Consider the following 16,692-nt stretch of genomic DNA (forward strand, 5'->3'; position numbering starts at 1 on the left):
CAAATTGTTATCCTTGGTTATGGCACTCTCACCTTCAAAAGCTTGAATGAGCATACGGGTTGGTTGTCAGGATAGGTAGTGAAGGTCTGGGTCTGCTTGGTAAGAAAAGTATATTGCATTTCGTGGGAACAGTCATGACTCTACAGCAGCATCATTACCAAAGAGAAGAGGAGTAAATCCAAAAGTAGCAAACCTTGAACAGTTTAAGATTTGTCTTAAGATAGGATGGCTGCCTGGACAGCTGCACCGTAAGCAACAGCTTCATCAGGGTCAATGCTCTTGCTCAGTTCTTTTCCACTAAATAATTATTGAGGAAGCTTTTGGATCTAGGAGATACAGATGGAACCACTTACCAGGACAATAACATGAATCTGCAATTTTTCTAGTTTGGTGTCCTGAAGGGCTATCTCTATCGGGTCCTGGGTGCCATGGAACAGGACAGCATTCAGTTCTTCAAATGGGCATGAGTAATGGAGGTATACATATCTGTTCCTTCACAGAGAGAATCCATCTCAATACTGGCCTGGGTGCTGGAAGGGAGAATGCAATTAGCCCATCACAAGCAGTACAGAAGCATCACACAGCCCTGTTGTTCTCACTACTGTCCTTATGCTTGCATTTGAACTCAGCAATAAAATGTTTGATCATTTGGTTGTCAAAAATCTTCTCCACCTAAGTGGGTATTTCCAGCTATAGATTTGATCTCAAATATTTCATTCTCAAGAGTGAGGACAGACACGTCAAACATTTCATTTCTTAAGTCATAGATGAGCACACTTCTTTCAGCTCCAACCTTTATGTCTGCACCATAAGCAACAGAAGCAGCAGCTGGTTCTTTGAAAATTTTAAGTACATTGAGACCAGCAATGGTTCCAGGATGTTTGGTAGCTTGACATTAGAGACATTAGGCCCTATGACCATAACATTGGAAATAGTCTTCCCAAGGTGAAATAATAATTTCATATTCTATGAGATAACCTACTTAGCACTTATACAGATGAAAATCTAGATAAGCCATTACAGCCATGAGCAATGCTAATGAACGTTTTTGCAAACTCTGGACGGGTGCTTGACATCCTTAATGATCTTCCTATTTTTCTCAGTTATCTGGTCATGAGCAACTGGCTCAGCTGAAGATGATTCATTTCATATGAGATCACCTTTAATGTGCTTTAATCCACTGTAACTCAACATTTAGTTGAAGTGGAAAATGTGGACAGGCATGATCCTCCAAAATGGCAACAGCAAACTGCAAAGCTCGCCCAAAACACATCGCCTGAACACCAGGGTCTTCAACTACCAATCAAGCCCCTCTACACTGTCTGAGAAAAAGAAATTTCTCTAACTTCCTCAGTTCATAATGATTTTAATATCTCGGGTTTTTTTTTTTTTTCATGGTACTTCTAGGGCCAAAGAAAATTTAAAATATTTGGCAGCACCCTTGTGAGTTTACTGTGGTGTCCAGGGTGCCTTAAAGCCAGTTTAGCAACTGTGTTTCTAAAAATAATAGTTGTTTTTCATTGCCTTGTAAAATTCAAGATTTACATTCAGGAGTGGACACGTCCCTAAGGTATCAAAACTCTAAATTTCAAGGCCTCTTACTTGTAGGAGTCTCTTCCATGGTCCTGATCAGGGAGAAACAAAATTGAGCATATAACAACAATTGTTTAAGAGAACCACTTCTCCTTCCTCCCAAGTCCCTTTGTGGTTTGGTAGTGTGAGAGTGTCCACGGGCACATATATATAGTATCTAGCTAAGGAGAAGTTAGCACTAGAGGAGAAACACAATTTGACATGAATGAAGTCACAAAGCTGTCTGTGGACAATCCTTCTAATCAAATACGAAAATAATTTAAGTGTAGGATTGTTTTCGTTTTGGTCAATACCCATGCACAATGACATTTCCTGTAGTAACATACTTGATAGTGAAGCCTACATAATTATATATAAAATCTCCTCTTTTTCCCATTGTTAGTGGGAATTTCCCAAAACAAAATTTACCATAACTCATTCATTTGTAGGACATAAACTTGCAAAATTAGAACCAACAGCAAATATCTATATAATCTGAAGTTGCAGGTTTTATGAATCACAGACACCAATTAAACAAATTTAATCTACCATGCTAGGACCTTTTTCTTCTATCTTTAAAAATTATGATATAATTTTCTTTCATTTAAAACAGGGATCAATAATATCAAGCCAAAATATAGGGGAAAATATATTGTAATTTTATTTATTTATTTTGAGACTTCGTCACCCAGGTTGGAGTGCAGTGGCACGATCCTTCTGCCTCAGCCCCTCAAATAACTGGGACTACAGGTGCGCCACCAGGCCCAGCTAATATTTGTAATTTTTGTAGAGGTGGGGTTTCACCATGTTGCCCATGTTGGTCTTAAACTCCTGAGCTCAAGCAATCTGCCCACCTCTGTCTCCCAAAGTACTGGGATTGCAGGCATGGGCCACCATACGCGGTCATAAAGATATTTTATAATTATGCCATTTGTCATGTTTTAGTTTATTGTGATTTTTTTCTCATTCACAGTAAATATTCTGTTTTATTTTTCTAACTTTGATTCCTTTTTCTTAAAGATGGTACTTTAAATCATGTAAAATCGAGGCCTGAAAAATACCTGTCTACCTCTAGCCATGATGTAAGTGAAACATTTCTTTAACCTATTTCAAATAATTTTATTTTCCTTTTTGCTTTCTGCATCTTGGCTTACACTTTCCATTTGTCTCTGAAACCTAGTCCAAAAATAATTTATGTGCTCACTCCATTTTTGTATTTTATCCTTTTCAGAAGAGAAACATTTTCAAAAAGTCTTTTCGCTTTTTCAAAGTTCTCTCAATTTTATGCTCTGGTGTTCTTAAAGTATTATATGAGCATCATAATACTGATTTTTCAAACAAGAAAAATCTCATCTGCAGTCCCATGTTCTTTCAGCATTATTCCCAGTAGACAAGATATGGAGTCAGTCTACATGTCCATCAAAGAATGAATGGAGAAAAAAAAATATAGTGTCTATACACAATGGAGTACTTTTCAGCTTTAACAAAAAGAAGGAAAACCGTTCCTTTGTGAAAATATAGATGAACATGCAGGGCACTATGTTAAGTGAAACAAGCCAGGCACAGAAATACAAATACCGCATGATCTCACCAATGTGGAATCTAAAAAATGTTGAATACATAAAAGCAAGGAGTAGAATAGTGGTTCTGGCTATGTGGGGGGTTGGGGCAGTAGGTAGGGAGATGTTGATCAAAGGATACGACAAAAGTATTTTTTAAAAAAATAATATATAAATACATCTCATAAACTCCACACAATGTACACATGTCCTCATTAGTAGTGCTGTACCCTCCCCTTTTCCTTCTTTCAAACCTACTGCCCTTCACAGCTGTTTGTCTTGGGTTTCTCCCAACACCACCCTCACCTCCAGAATCAGCCCTCTTCACTCCATCTCTTTATGAGCTTCTGTTTTCTTTTTATCCTCTTGTTCAATCACAAAAGCACAGGAATGGATTTATCAAGGACAAAATTCTTATGTGGTGTCTGAGAGAAGAAGGCATTCAGGTAATGCCTGTGCCAGTGTTTTCATGCCATCAAGCATGTATATGAGAAAGAGGGGCTGCAATTTATTCAGGGCTTATCGCATCCTAAGTTCAGTGGGACCTATGGATGAGGTCATTTAATTCTCATAAGAACACTATAACTTGGGAATATCTCCATATCTTAAATGAGAAAACTGAGGCCCACAGAAGTTGTTGACTTGTCTGAGGGTGCAGCTGTGACTAGTACTCAAGTCCGTCTGACCCCCTGGTTTGTATTCTTAGCTTCTATGTGAGGCTTCCTTTCTAATCAAAAGTTGCATAAAGTTTCACATTCCCAAAATATTCTTCAAAGCATCATAAATAACTTCATAAAGGGCAAGGTGTGTTCATTTGAAGGTGAGTGATTCTGTAAAAGACTGAAATTTTACTGAAGTCAACATTATGGAATAACTAGGTGAGCTCACTGGTATTACAGGTGTAGGTAAAGAATGAGATGTGGATTCAAAATAAAAAGCCTAATTTCTGTGTCATTTATTATCTAAGCTTAGAGGCAAATTACAAAAAAAAAATCATAAAAATATGCGAAGAATGGAATATTCCTGGGGGGAAAAAAGTATGTACCTTACATTGTCACTGTTAAGAACAAAAAATTACAACATTTGCATTTGCTTTATGAAATCCATACAGCATTAGTGACCTCAAGTCAAATACATATACACACTACACAAGACACATACACATACACACACAATTGCACACTCAGTCAACCTTGTTTTTAATGGTGATATCATTGTGAAGTTATAAGTGAGATAGCTCACGTAGCAGAGTATTGTGATATTAGCCATGATGTACTAACCATCTACAGATGTTAGCTGATTGTAATAATAATAAAATAATTAATTTTAAAGACATAAACTATACTTATTAGTTACTAAGGATAAATAAGTGAAGTAACATTATATTCATTTTAACCTGAATTAATACAAATAAGGTGAAATGGATGGCCTACTGATTGTCTATAAGGAGCAAACCTATAAAATATCAAGTATTGTCACTGCTTGAATATGAAAATGGAAGCTGTGAATAATAACCGCCTGGTCAGGGAGAGAAATAAGTTTAAAGATATTAACAAATCTAGAGCACTTTCACAATATGTCAATGTAGTTAAAATGAAAAAATGTTTATCTTCCAGGTGGCAATTAAGTATTTGTGAGAAATTCTGGCACCCAAATTGACAGGCAACTAAGTGAAATAAATTGACTAACAGAGCATAAAAGTGAAAAAAAACACAGGTTGTCATTGGAACAAGTTGGTTAAATATGACTGAATTAATGAGTTTTAATAAATCCACATACTACAGATTTTCTACTAATTGGAAACCTAACAAAATTAAGTATGTATGACATTTAAAAATTATTTTTCAGAACTACTTTGGAACTGTTAAATTTAGAGGAAACTTTCCTAATAGATACAAAATATATAGTGAAAGAGCCAGCAATTTTTTTAATTTACCATTTTATTATTTTTTAAGTACAGTTCTAAGACTGTATATATTTACACTGTTGTACAATCATTATTACCATCCATCTCCAGAAATTTTCATCTTCCCTAACTGAAACTCTGTACCCCTTAAATACTAACTCTCCAACACACCTACCCCACTCCCTGCCCAGTTCCTGACAACCAACTTTCTGCTTTTCATCTCTAAGATTTTGAGCATTCAGGGAATCTTATGTAAGAAAAATCATAGAATATTTGTCCTTATGTAACTGGCTTATTTCACTTGGCATAACATCTGCAATTAGGATATTATTTTAGAGCAAGAGTTTTAAGCTACACTCTATATAGCCAGCTATATTTGTTTTATTAGGCTGATCTACTTTAATGATATTTAAATGTATATTTGAATGCTTCAACTAATGAGCATTTTGTGATGAGCAGAATATCCTGTAAAAGACTGAAATTTTACTGAAGTCAACATTATAGAATAACTAGGTGAGCTCACTACTAGATTCTTAAAGGTGTTTATGTAGCCAAAACATTAAAAATGTCTGATTTTGAGGCTCCATACTAAATTAATCTGATATTAAGATAAAGCACGGGGGGGGGGGGCGGAGCAAGATGGCCGAATAGGAACAGCTCCAGTCTCCAACTACCAGTGCCAGCGACACAGAAGACCGGTGATTTCTGCATTTTCAACTGAGGTACTGGGTTCATATCACTAGGCAGTGCCGGACAATCGGTGCTGGTCAGCTGCTGCAGCCCGACCAGTGAGAGCTGAAGCAGGGCGAGGCATCGCCTCACCTGGGAAGCACAAGGGGAAAGGGAATCCCTTTTCCTAGCCAGGGGAACTGAGACACACAACACCTGGAAAATCGGGTAACTCCCACCCCAATACTGCGCTTTAAGCAAACAGGCACACCAGGAGATTATATCCCACACCTGGCCGGGAGGGTCCCATGCCCACGGAGCCTCCCTCATTGCTAGCACAGCAGTCTGCGATCTAACTGCAAGGCAGCAGTGAGGCTGGGGGAGGGGCGCCCGCCATTGCTGAGGCTTAAGTAGGTAAACAAAGCTGCTGGGAAGCTGGAACTGGGTGGAGCTCACAGCAGCTCAAGGAAACCTGCCTGTCTCTGTAGACTACACCTCTGGGGACAGGGCACAGATAACAACAAAAGCAGCAGAAACCTCTGCAGACGCAAACGACTCTGTCTGACAGCTTTGAAGAGAGCAGTGGATCTCCCAACACGGAGATTGAGATCTGAGAAGGGACAGACTGCCTGCTACAAGTGGGTCCCTGACCCCTGAGTAGCCTAACTGGGAGACATCCCACACTAGGGGCAGTCTGACACCCTACACCACACAGGGTGGAGTACACTCCTGAGAGGAAGCCTCCAAAGCAAGAATCAGACAGGTACACTCGCTGTTCAGCAATATTCTATCTTCTGCAGCCTCTGCTGCTGACACCCAGGCAAACAGGGTCTGGAGTGGACCTCAAGCAATCTCCAACAGACCTACAGCTGAGGGTCCTGACTGTTAGAAGGAAAACTATCAAACAGGAAGGACACCTACACCAAAACCCCATCAGTACGTCACCATCATCAAAGACCAGAGGCAGATAAAACCACAAAGATGGGGAAAAAGCAGGGCAGAAAAGCTGGAAATTCAAAAAATAAGAGCGCATCTCCCCCGGCAAAGGAGCGCAGCTCATCGCCAGCAACGGATCAAAGCTGGACGGAGAATGACTTTGACGAGATGAGAGAAGAAGGCTTCAGGCCATCAAACTTCTCAGAGCTAAAGGAGGAATTACGTACCCAGTGCAAAGAAACTAAAAATCTAAAAAAAAAAGTGGAAGAATTGATGGCTAGAGTAATTAATGCAGAGAAGGTCATAAACGAAATGAAAGAGATGAAAACCATGACATGAGAAATACCTGACAAATGCACAAGCTTCAGTAACCGACTCGATCAACTGGAAGAAAGAGTATCAGCGATTGAGGATCAAATGAACGAAATGAAGCGGGAAGAGAAACCAAAAGAAAAAAGAAGAAAAAGAAATGAACAAAGCCTGCAAGAAGTATGGGATTATGTAAAAAGACCAAATCTACGTCTGATTGGGGTGCCTGAAAGTGAGGGGGAACATGGAACCAAGTTGGAAAACACTCTTCAGGATATCATCCAGGAGAACTTCCCCAACCTAATAGGGCAGGCCAACATTCAAATCCAGGAAATACAGAGAACGACACAAAGATACTCCTCGAGAAGAGCAACTCCAAGACACATAATTGGCAGATTCACCAAAGTTGAAATGAAGGAAAATATCTTAAGGGCAGCAGGAGAGAAAGGTCGGGTTACCCACAAAGGGAAGCCCATCAGACTAACAGCAGATCTCTCAGCAGAAACTCTACAAGCCAGAAGAGAGTGGGGGCCAATATTCAACATTCTTAAAGAAAAGAATTTTCAACCCAGAATTTCATATCCAGCCAAACTAAGTTTCATAAGTGAAGGAGAAATAAAATCCTTTACAGATAAGCAAATGCTTAGAGATTTTGTCACCACTAGGCCTGCCTTACAAGAGACCCTGAAGGAAGCACTAAACATGGAAAGGAACAACCGGTACCAGCCATTGCAAAAACATGCCAAAATGTAAAGACCATTGAGGCTAGGAAGAAACTGCATCAACTAACGAGCAAAATAACCAGTTAATACCATAATGGCAGGATCAAGTTCACACATAACAATCTTAACCTTAAATGTAAATGGACTAAATGCTCCAATTAAAAGACACAGACTGGCAAACTGGATAAAGAGTCAAGACCCATCAGTCTGCTGTATTCAGGAGACCCATCTCACACGCAGAGACATACATAGACTCAAAATAAAGGGATGGAGGAAGATTTACCAAGCAAATGGAGAACAAAAAAAAGCAGGGGTTGCAATACTAGTCTCTGATAAAACAGACTTTAAACCATCAAAGATCAAAAGAGACAAAGAAGGCCATTACATAATGGTAAAGGGATCAATTCAACAGGAAGAGCTAACTATCCTAAATATATATGCACCCAATACAGGAGCACCCAGATTCATAAAGCAAGTCCTTAGAGACTTACAAAGAGACTTAGACTCCCATACAATAATAATGGGAGACTTCAACACTCCACTGTCAACAGTAGACAGATCAACGAGACAGAAAGTTAACAAGGATATCCAGGAATTGAACTCATCTCTGCAGCAAGCAGACCTAATAGACATCTATAGAACTCTCCACCCCAAATCAACAGAATATACATTCTTCTCAGCACCACATCACACTTATTCCAAAATTGACCACATAATTGGAAGTAAAGCACTCCTCAGCAAATGTACAAGAACAGAAATTATAACAAACTGTCTCTCAGACCACAGTGCAATCAAACTAGAACTCAGGACTAAGAAACTCAATCAAAACCACTCAACTACATGGAAACTGAACAACCTGCTCCTGAATGACTACTGGAAACATAACGAAATGAAGGCAGAAATAAAGATGTTCTTTGAAACCAATGAGAACAAAGATACAACATACCAGAATCTCTGGGACACATTTAAAGCAGTGTGTAGAGGGAAATTTATAGCACTAAATGCCCACAAGAGAAAGCAGGAAAGATCTAAAATTGACACTCTAACATCACAATTAAAAGAACTAGAGAAGCAAGAGCAAACACATTCGAAAGCTAGCAGAAGGCAACAAATAACTAAGATCAGAGCGGAACTGAAGGAGATAGAGACACAAAAAACCCTCCAAAAAATCAATGAATCCAGGAGCTGGTTTTTTGAAAAGATCAACAAAATTGACAGACCGCTAGCAAGACTAATAAAGAAGAAAAGAGAGAAGAATCAAATAGACGCAATAAAAAATGATAAAGGGGATATCACCACCGACCCCACAGAAATACAAACTACCATCAGAGAATACTATAAACACCTCTACGCAAATAAACTAGAAAATCTAGAAGAAATGGATAATTTCCTGGACACTTACACTCTCCCAAGACTAAATCAGGAAGAAGTTGAATCCCTGAATAGACCAATAGCAGGCTCTGAAATTGAGGCAATAATTAATAGCCTACCAACCAAAAAAAGTCCAGGACCAGATGGATTCACAGCTGAATTCTACCAGAGGTACAAGGAGGAGCTGGTACCATTCCTTCTGAAACTAATCCAATAAATAGAAAAAGAGGGAATCCTCCCTAACTCATTTTATGAGGCCAACATCATCCTGATACCAAAGCCTGGCAGAGACACAACAAAAAAAGAGAATTTTAGACCAATATCCCTGATGAACATCGATGCAAAAATCCTCAAGAAAATACTGGCAAACCGGATTCAGCAGCACATCAAAAAGCTTATCCACCATGATCAAGTGGGCTTCATCCCTGGGATGCAAGGCTGGTTCAACATTCGCAAATCAATAAACATAATCCAGCATATAAACAGAACCAAAGACAAGAACCACAGGATTATCTCAATAGATGCAGAAAAGGCTTTTGACAAAATTCAACAGCCCTTCATGCTAAAAATGCTCAATAAATTCGGTATTGATGGAACGTACCTCAAAATAATAAGAGCTATTTATGACAAACCCACAGCCAATATCATACTGAATGGGCAAAAACTGGAAAAATTCCCTTGGAAAACTGGCACAAGACAGGGATGCCCTCTCTCACCACTCCTATTCAACATAGTGTTGGAAGTTCTGACTAGGGCAATCAGGCAAGAGAAAGAAATCAAGGGTATTCCGTTAGGAAAAGAAGAAGTCAAATTGTTTCTCTTTCCAGATGACACGATTGTATATTTAGAAAACCCCATTGTCTCAGCCCAAAATCTCCTTAAGCTGATAAGCAACTTCAGCAAAGTCTCAGGATACAAAATTAATGTGCAAAAATCACAAGCATTCTTAGACACCAGTAACAGACAGAGAGCCAAATCATGAATGAACTTCCATTCACAATTGCTTCAAAGAGAATAAAATGCCTAGGAATCCAACTTACAAGGGATGTAAAGGACCTCTTTAAGGAGAACTACAAACCACTGCTCAGTGAAATAAAAGAGGACACAAATGGAAGAACATACCATGCTCATGGATAGGAAGAATCAATATCGTGAAATGGCCATACTGCCCAAGGTAATTTATAGATTCAATGCCATCCCCATGAAGCTACCAATGAGTTTCTTCACAGAATTGGAAAAAACTGCTTTAAAGTTCATATGGAACCAAAAAAGAGCCCGCATCTCCAAGACAATCCTAAGTCAAAAGAACAAAGACGGAGGCATCACGCTACCTGACTTCAAACTATACTACAAGGCTACAGTAACCAAAACAGCATAGTACGGGTACCAAAACAGAGATATAGAACAATGGAACAGAACAGAGCCCTCAGAAATAATACCACACATCTACAGCCATCTGATCTTTGACAAAGCTGAGAGAAACAAGAAATGGGGAAAGGATTCCCTATTTAATAAATGGTGCTGGGAAAATTAGCTAGCCATAAGTAGAAAGCTGAAACTGGATCCTTTCCTTACTCCTTATACGAAAATTAATTCAAGATGGATTAGAGACTTAAATGTTAGACCTAATACCATAAAAACCCTAGAGGAAAACCTAGGTAGTACCATTCAGGACATAGGCATGGGCAAAGACTTCATGTCTAAAACACCAAAAGCAACGGCAGCAAAAGCCAAAATGGGATCTAATTAAACTAAAGAGCTTCTGCACAGCAAAAGAAACTACCATCAGAGTGAACAGGCAACCTACAGAATAGGAGAAAATTTTTGCAATCTACTCATCTGACAAAGGGCTAATATCCAGAACCTACAAAGAACTCAAACAAATTTACAGGAAAAAAGCAAACAACCCCATCAAAAAGTGGGCAAAGGATATGAGCTGACATTTCTCAAAAGAAGACATTCATACAGCCAACAGACACATGAAAAAATGCTCATCATCACTGGCCATCAGAGAAATGCAAATCAAAACCACAATGAGATACCATCTCACACCAGTTAGAATGGCGATCATTAAAAAGTCAGGAAACAACAGATGCTGGAGAGGATGTGGAGAAATAGGAACACTTTTACACTGTTGGTGGGATTGTAAACTAGTTCAACCATTATGGAAAACAGTATGGCGATTCCTCAAGGATCTAGAACTAGATGTACCATATGACCCAGCCATCCCATTACTGGGTATATACCCAAAGGATTATAAATCTTGCTGCTATAAAGACACATGCACACGTATGTTCATTGCAGCACTATTCACAATAGCAAAGACTTGGAATCAACCCAAATGTCCATCAGTGACAGACTGGATTAAGAAAATGTGGCACATATACACCATGGAATACTATGCAGCCATAAAAAAGGATGAGTTTGTGTCCTTTGTAGGGACATGGATGCAGCTGGAAACCATCATTCTTAGCAAACTATCACAAGAACAGAAAACCAAACACCACATGTTCTCACTCATAGGTGGGAACTGAACAATGAGATCACTTGGACTCGGGAAGGGGGACATCACACACCGGGGCCTATTATGGGGGGGGGGGGGAGGGATTGCATTGGGAGTTATACCTGATGTAAATGACGAGTTGTTGGGTGCTGACGAGTTGATGGGTGCAGCACAGCAACATGGCACAAGTATACATATGTAACAAACCTGCACGTTATGCACATGTACCCTAGAACTTAAAGTATAATAATAATAATAATAATTATAATTATAATTATAATAAAAGATAAAACACAAACTGAAAAATGTTAAAACCTGAGAAGAAACTCAATAAAAATACAAAAAGTTATTACATTGATAATTGGAAAAATAAAAGTCTAACAAAGTTAAAGGAAAATACATGTTAACAGAATGTAGACTTTATTAAGGATTCTATTGTCCTGCTCTGAAATAGGACAAAATTTTCTGAGGCATTATATTAGAGTTACAGAGAATTCAGTTTGGGAACAAGAGTTGAAAACTTTTGAAGGAAATGTAACATTTTTTTTTCAACTGTGTAGTTTAAAATAAGCATGGAAAATAAATTGATTAGATTTATTGTCTTTAAAGGAGCATAAGAAAAAATAAATAGGATGTTTTAGTAACAAGTGAAAATAGGGCCAATTAATTACATAATTTTAAAAAATATTTTGACAATTATTTTATTATTAAATAGTAGATGGGTTCTGAATTAAGTCTAAAGCAAACATATCACAGAGTTAAAATTAGAGAATTTTTAAATGACATATTTCATTGTCTATCTTCTGTTGCTTTGAAAACTTCCTTTAAAATAAGTCAATCATGCAAGTTTTACTATTGCTGTCCAAAATAAACTTATCAATTATTCCTCAGGAATATCCCCAGGCCAAATTCTAAGGACCTGCAGTTTCTACCTCTCTAGGGGAAAAAGTGACACTGATGCTATGACCTTAATATCTTAAAACAGAGGTCTCTTAAAACAGAGAGCACTTCTTATATAAAACAGGATAGGTAGTAAGCCCACATGCATATGGTGTAATTTCAGGAGTCATTTTAGAACCTACTCACCTTCATATTTTCAGTTTTCTCGAACATGATACTTTAAAGATTGCTATATGAAATTCCATAATTAGCAATAGATCTGATGACATGACTTATCTGTCGCCCTTTGTATCAGCAACAAAACTTGTGTGCAAGCAACAGAACTGCCTCTGATTTTCTTAGGAAAGGAAAAATAAAATCTATTGGAAATATGTACAATTGATAATATAGGAGAAAACCAGCCATGGAAAATTGGCCAACATTAAGGTAGTTTTAAAATGTTTAAAGAGCACAAAACCTTTTTTTAGGAAAAAAATCAGTTAATTTTTTAGCCTGGATATTACATCAATGGTTGTATACTGCAACTTCTGCTTCTGAACACTACCATTAAGACTCCACCAGTGGATTCTAACTAATACTTATCGTGGCTTCCCAGAAAGGAGCAATAGACAAGGCTAACTCATGTGCTTAAGCCCCTATCTCTAAGACCTAAGAGAGAAGTGGGATTTGTCTACACTGATACCAAAAAGTAGAAATTCCTTTGTATCAGTCAGTGAATAGTGAGTAACAGAGGATTGAGTCTAGACATTTCAGATAAAATAGTATTTAAGACAGGAATTTAGGCACTTAGAAAACCACAGGACAGCATGAAATGACAAAGTCATGGGGGAACTGCCTCCAGCTTTCAGATTTACTTCCATCCCTGAGGATCTCAGGATGTACCTGATATTGGTCAGGAGTTGCAGTTGCCTGTAGTATTGGGATAGGTAACTTGTGGTGGAATTCTTAGATGATGTTCCTAAAGCAATCTCTGCAGAAGCCCGTTATTGACTTGCCATTGCTGGAAGAGGAAAAGAGCTTCTGGTTGCTTTCAACTTTCCCAATTTTGTGTAATGTCTCATTGTTTGACTATAGGGGAAAATCATCTACGAAAGGATTCTGGAAAATATAGTTCCCAAATTTCCAGCCCTTGTGATAAATGGGGGACCCTAGAAGAGGAAGAAGGTGTACTTGAGTGCAAATGGCAATGTGGCACACTTTCAAACTGTCAAAACACATAATTGGGAATTTCCTGACACAGAAGTGGAAGTTACATGTTAGCGAAGCCCAAAAATGGCAAAATGACTTTGCACTAATAAAATTCAGTATATTCTGAGAAATATATAATTTATTAAATTATTTCTCAAAACAAATATTGCATTAACAAAAATAAGGTTAAATTACTAGGATGTTGAAGGCCAGGGAGCAGTCATGTCCATTGGAGAAGCAATGATAGTGTAAAAAGAGACTAGAACTTCAAAGGACACATTTCTCCTACTTGACAATTCTGCAGAGAGTTGGGGCTATATACAGGGATTCAGCAGAAGGTAATCCTTGATGCTCACTGTTCTAGGCCAACTTGTGTGTGATGGAGTGTAAAACTACCCACTCAAACCAGGTCATGGAAAAATGGGGTTGGATGGATGGATAGATAGATGTACATATAATATTTTCTGGACATATGGTCATTACTATACAGTGGAAATTTTTTATAAGCTAGCATTTCTATTAAACATATGGTTAGACATAAAGTACAGCACATATTAATATATGAGACCATTGATATTAGAAATGTTTAGTAGCAATATGATTGCCACTTCCAAAGATAGCTAGAAAAGAATCAACAAAAATGTTAAAAAGCTGAAACACTTTATCTCTGTTCTGATTTATATAGATAAAGATTGACTTAGATTATTTGATATAATTTTTTTTTTTTTTTTTTTTTGAGACACAGTCTTGATCTGTCACCCAGGCTGGAGTGCAAAGGTGCAATCTTGGCTCACTGCAAACTCCACCTCCTGGGTGGATTTGTATAAATAAAGACTGACTTAGAATATTTGATATAATTCACCTTTTCTTTGTTTTTGAGACAGAGTCTCGATCTGTCACCCAGGCTGGAGTGCAATGGTGCAATCTTGGCTCACTGCAAACTCCACCTCCTGGGTTCAAGCTATTCTCCTGCCTCAGCATCCTGAGTAGCTGGGATTACAGGCACCTGCCATGACGCTTGGCTAATTTTTGCTGTTGTTGTTGTTGTTGTTGATGTTTTTGCTGTTATTTTTAGTAGAGACAGGGTTTCACCATGTTGGCTAGTCTGGTTTTTAATTTTTTTTTAATTTATTGACATGTGACTTCCTAATAGCTTGTCAAAAAATGTACCAAGTTATTTCTTTGTAATTACTTTAAGTCGTATGTCATAGTATGTGAATCTTCATCATCATAGAGAAGAATGCAGCTCTACCTCTGCCTGACTCTTTTTATGTATTGTATTTGGTGAGATAACAGAGTTTAATATTTAAAAGTGTTGGCTCTAGAATTAGATTCTCTGGTTCTCAATGTTGCTTCATCACTTATTAGTGGTGTAACCATAGGACACTTACTTCAATTCACTAGGATTAATTTTTTTCATTTATAAATTAAAGATAAAAATAATAACCATCTCAAAGTATTATTGTTAGAATAAAACTATATAACATTTAAACACAGTGAACAGTACACATTATACAATGTTACCAATTTGTATTATTACTAATGTCTTCAGGGAGAACACAGTTACAACTTTAAAACTAATGATGCTAGAAGGATTTTATAATTTTGATCTTGAGAACAATTTAGTATTTTCAAAGTTAGATTTAAAACAAATTTAGTTTAAAATTGCGTTTGAATCAAATTAAAATTTATGGTTAGTCACCAAATTAGGGCAGCTTTTTTGTAAAAATGATAACCTAATAATCAATGTTCATCTGGTTAAAAAAATTATAGTACATTCCAATGATGGAATAAAATTCAGGCTTAAAAATAAATAATAACTTTTTTTACATTCTAATATACAACAATCTCTAGGATACATTATTATGTGAAAAATGCAGGGTTCAAGAGAGTATATTTAGTATTCCATCAGTTATATAAAAATAGAAATAAAACATTGTGTGTGTGTATATATATTATATATTACTATATAATATTATATATATTATCTATAATATTTTATATATATATATATTTGCCTGTAAAAATTAAAACTGGTTGCTGGCAGAAAGGGACTTAGATGGTTGAAAGAAAGAGGTGGCAAGAATACTTTCATTTCCTTATATATGTGTATCTTCTGAGTTTATATATATATATATAATCTGTGTATGTAAATATACATATAAATTTAGAAGACAAACAAGTACATACACACACATACATATACACACACACATATATATAAAATACAGTTTAAAAAAAAGAGTAACAATGGGGTGCTTAAAGAAAGTCTAATAGAGGTGTATGCTAAGAGAAACAAGGAGGTGGGCTAAACCAGGGGTGTCAAGGGTTCAGACATAAACCAGCCCAAGCTCCATTATTTCAAGGTCATTTTATTATAATTGCCATTCTTTCTTTGATCCATCCTTTCAATACTAAACACATCCTTTCAAACAAACAAACAAAGAAAAATGCACTGCTATTGGCCATCTACACATTTCTTACATCCACATCGGTCCTCCTGAGTTGCTGCAAATTTCACTGAAAGCTTATTGAATTGGAGAAACTATCTTGGTTGTCCACATCAGCCTGGCACATGATAAGTAGTAAAGATTTGATGAATGAATCGGCGATAAAAAACAGCTACATTCCAGAATTTGATCCAGAATTGATCTCCTTGTTGCCATTTTATGGGATATGATACATTTGCGAGATAAAAAATATTCTAATATACAACGGTGTTCTTTCACCGTTCTGTATTTTGTGACTCAATTATAAGGTACATTTTTTTTGTTAGATAACATGAGTCTTTTCTCTTTTTTCTTCTCTACATAAATTTTGTTGCTACTTTAGTAACTATTGTTCATGATCAACTGTTACTTTGTAAAGTATCTAAATTTTAATCTATTAACTCAATTTGACATTTATTACTTTAGAGTAAAACATTTTCAAGATGAAGCACTGCTGCTTCTTTCAGGCTTCTAACTCCTAAATCTTTTTGTAATTTCACAAAAAATGCAACCTAAAATCACAAATTAAAAGGCCAGATTTTCTTGTTTCTTGAGAACTTGCCAAATT

At 37.1% G+C, this 16,692-nt stretch overlaps 1 long non-coding RNA gene across 1 annotated transcript in view; it reads right to left on the reverse strand.

Moving 5' to 3' along the window:
• Nucleotides 1–349: 349 nt before the first annotated feature.
• The window catches only part of LOC144333466 (uncharacterized), a 123,483-nt gene continuing 107,140 nt past the window's right edge, over nucleotides 350–16,692 (reverse strand). Inside the window, exon 3 of the long non-coding RNA XR_013402134.1 lies at nucleotides 350–530. This is a non-coding gene — a long non-coding RNA (uncharacterized LOC144333466). The remainder of the gene's footprint in view (nucleotides 531–16,692) is intronic.

Source organism: Macaca mulatta, chromosome 12 (assembly GCF_049350105.2).
Source record: "Macaca mulatta isolate MMU2019108-1 chromosome 12, T2T-MMU8v2.0, whole genome shotgun sequence".
Lineage (NCBI taxonomy): Eukaryota > Metazoa > Chordata > Mammalia > Primates > Cercopithecidae > Macaca > Macaca mulatta.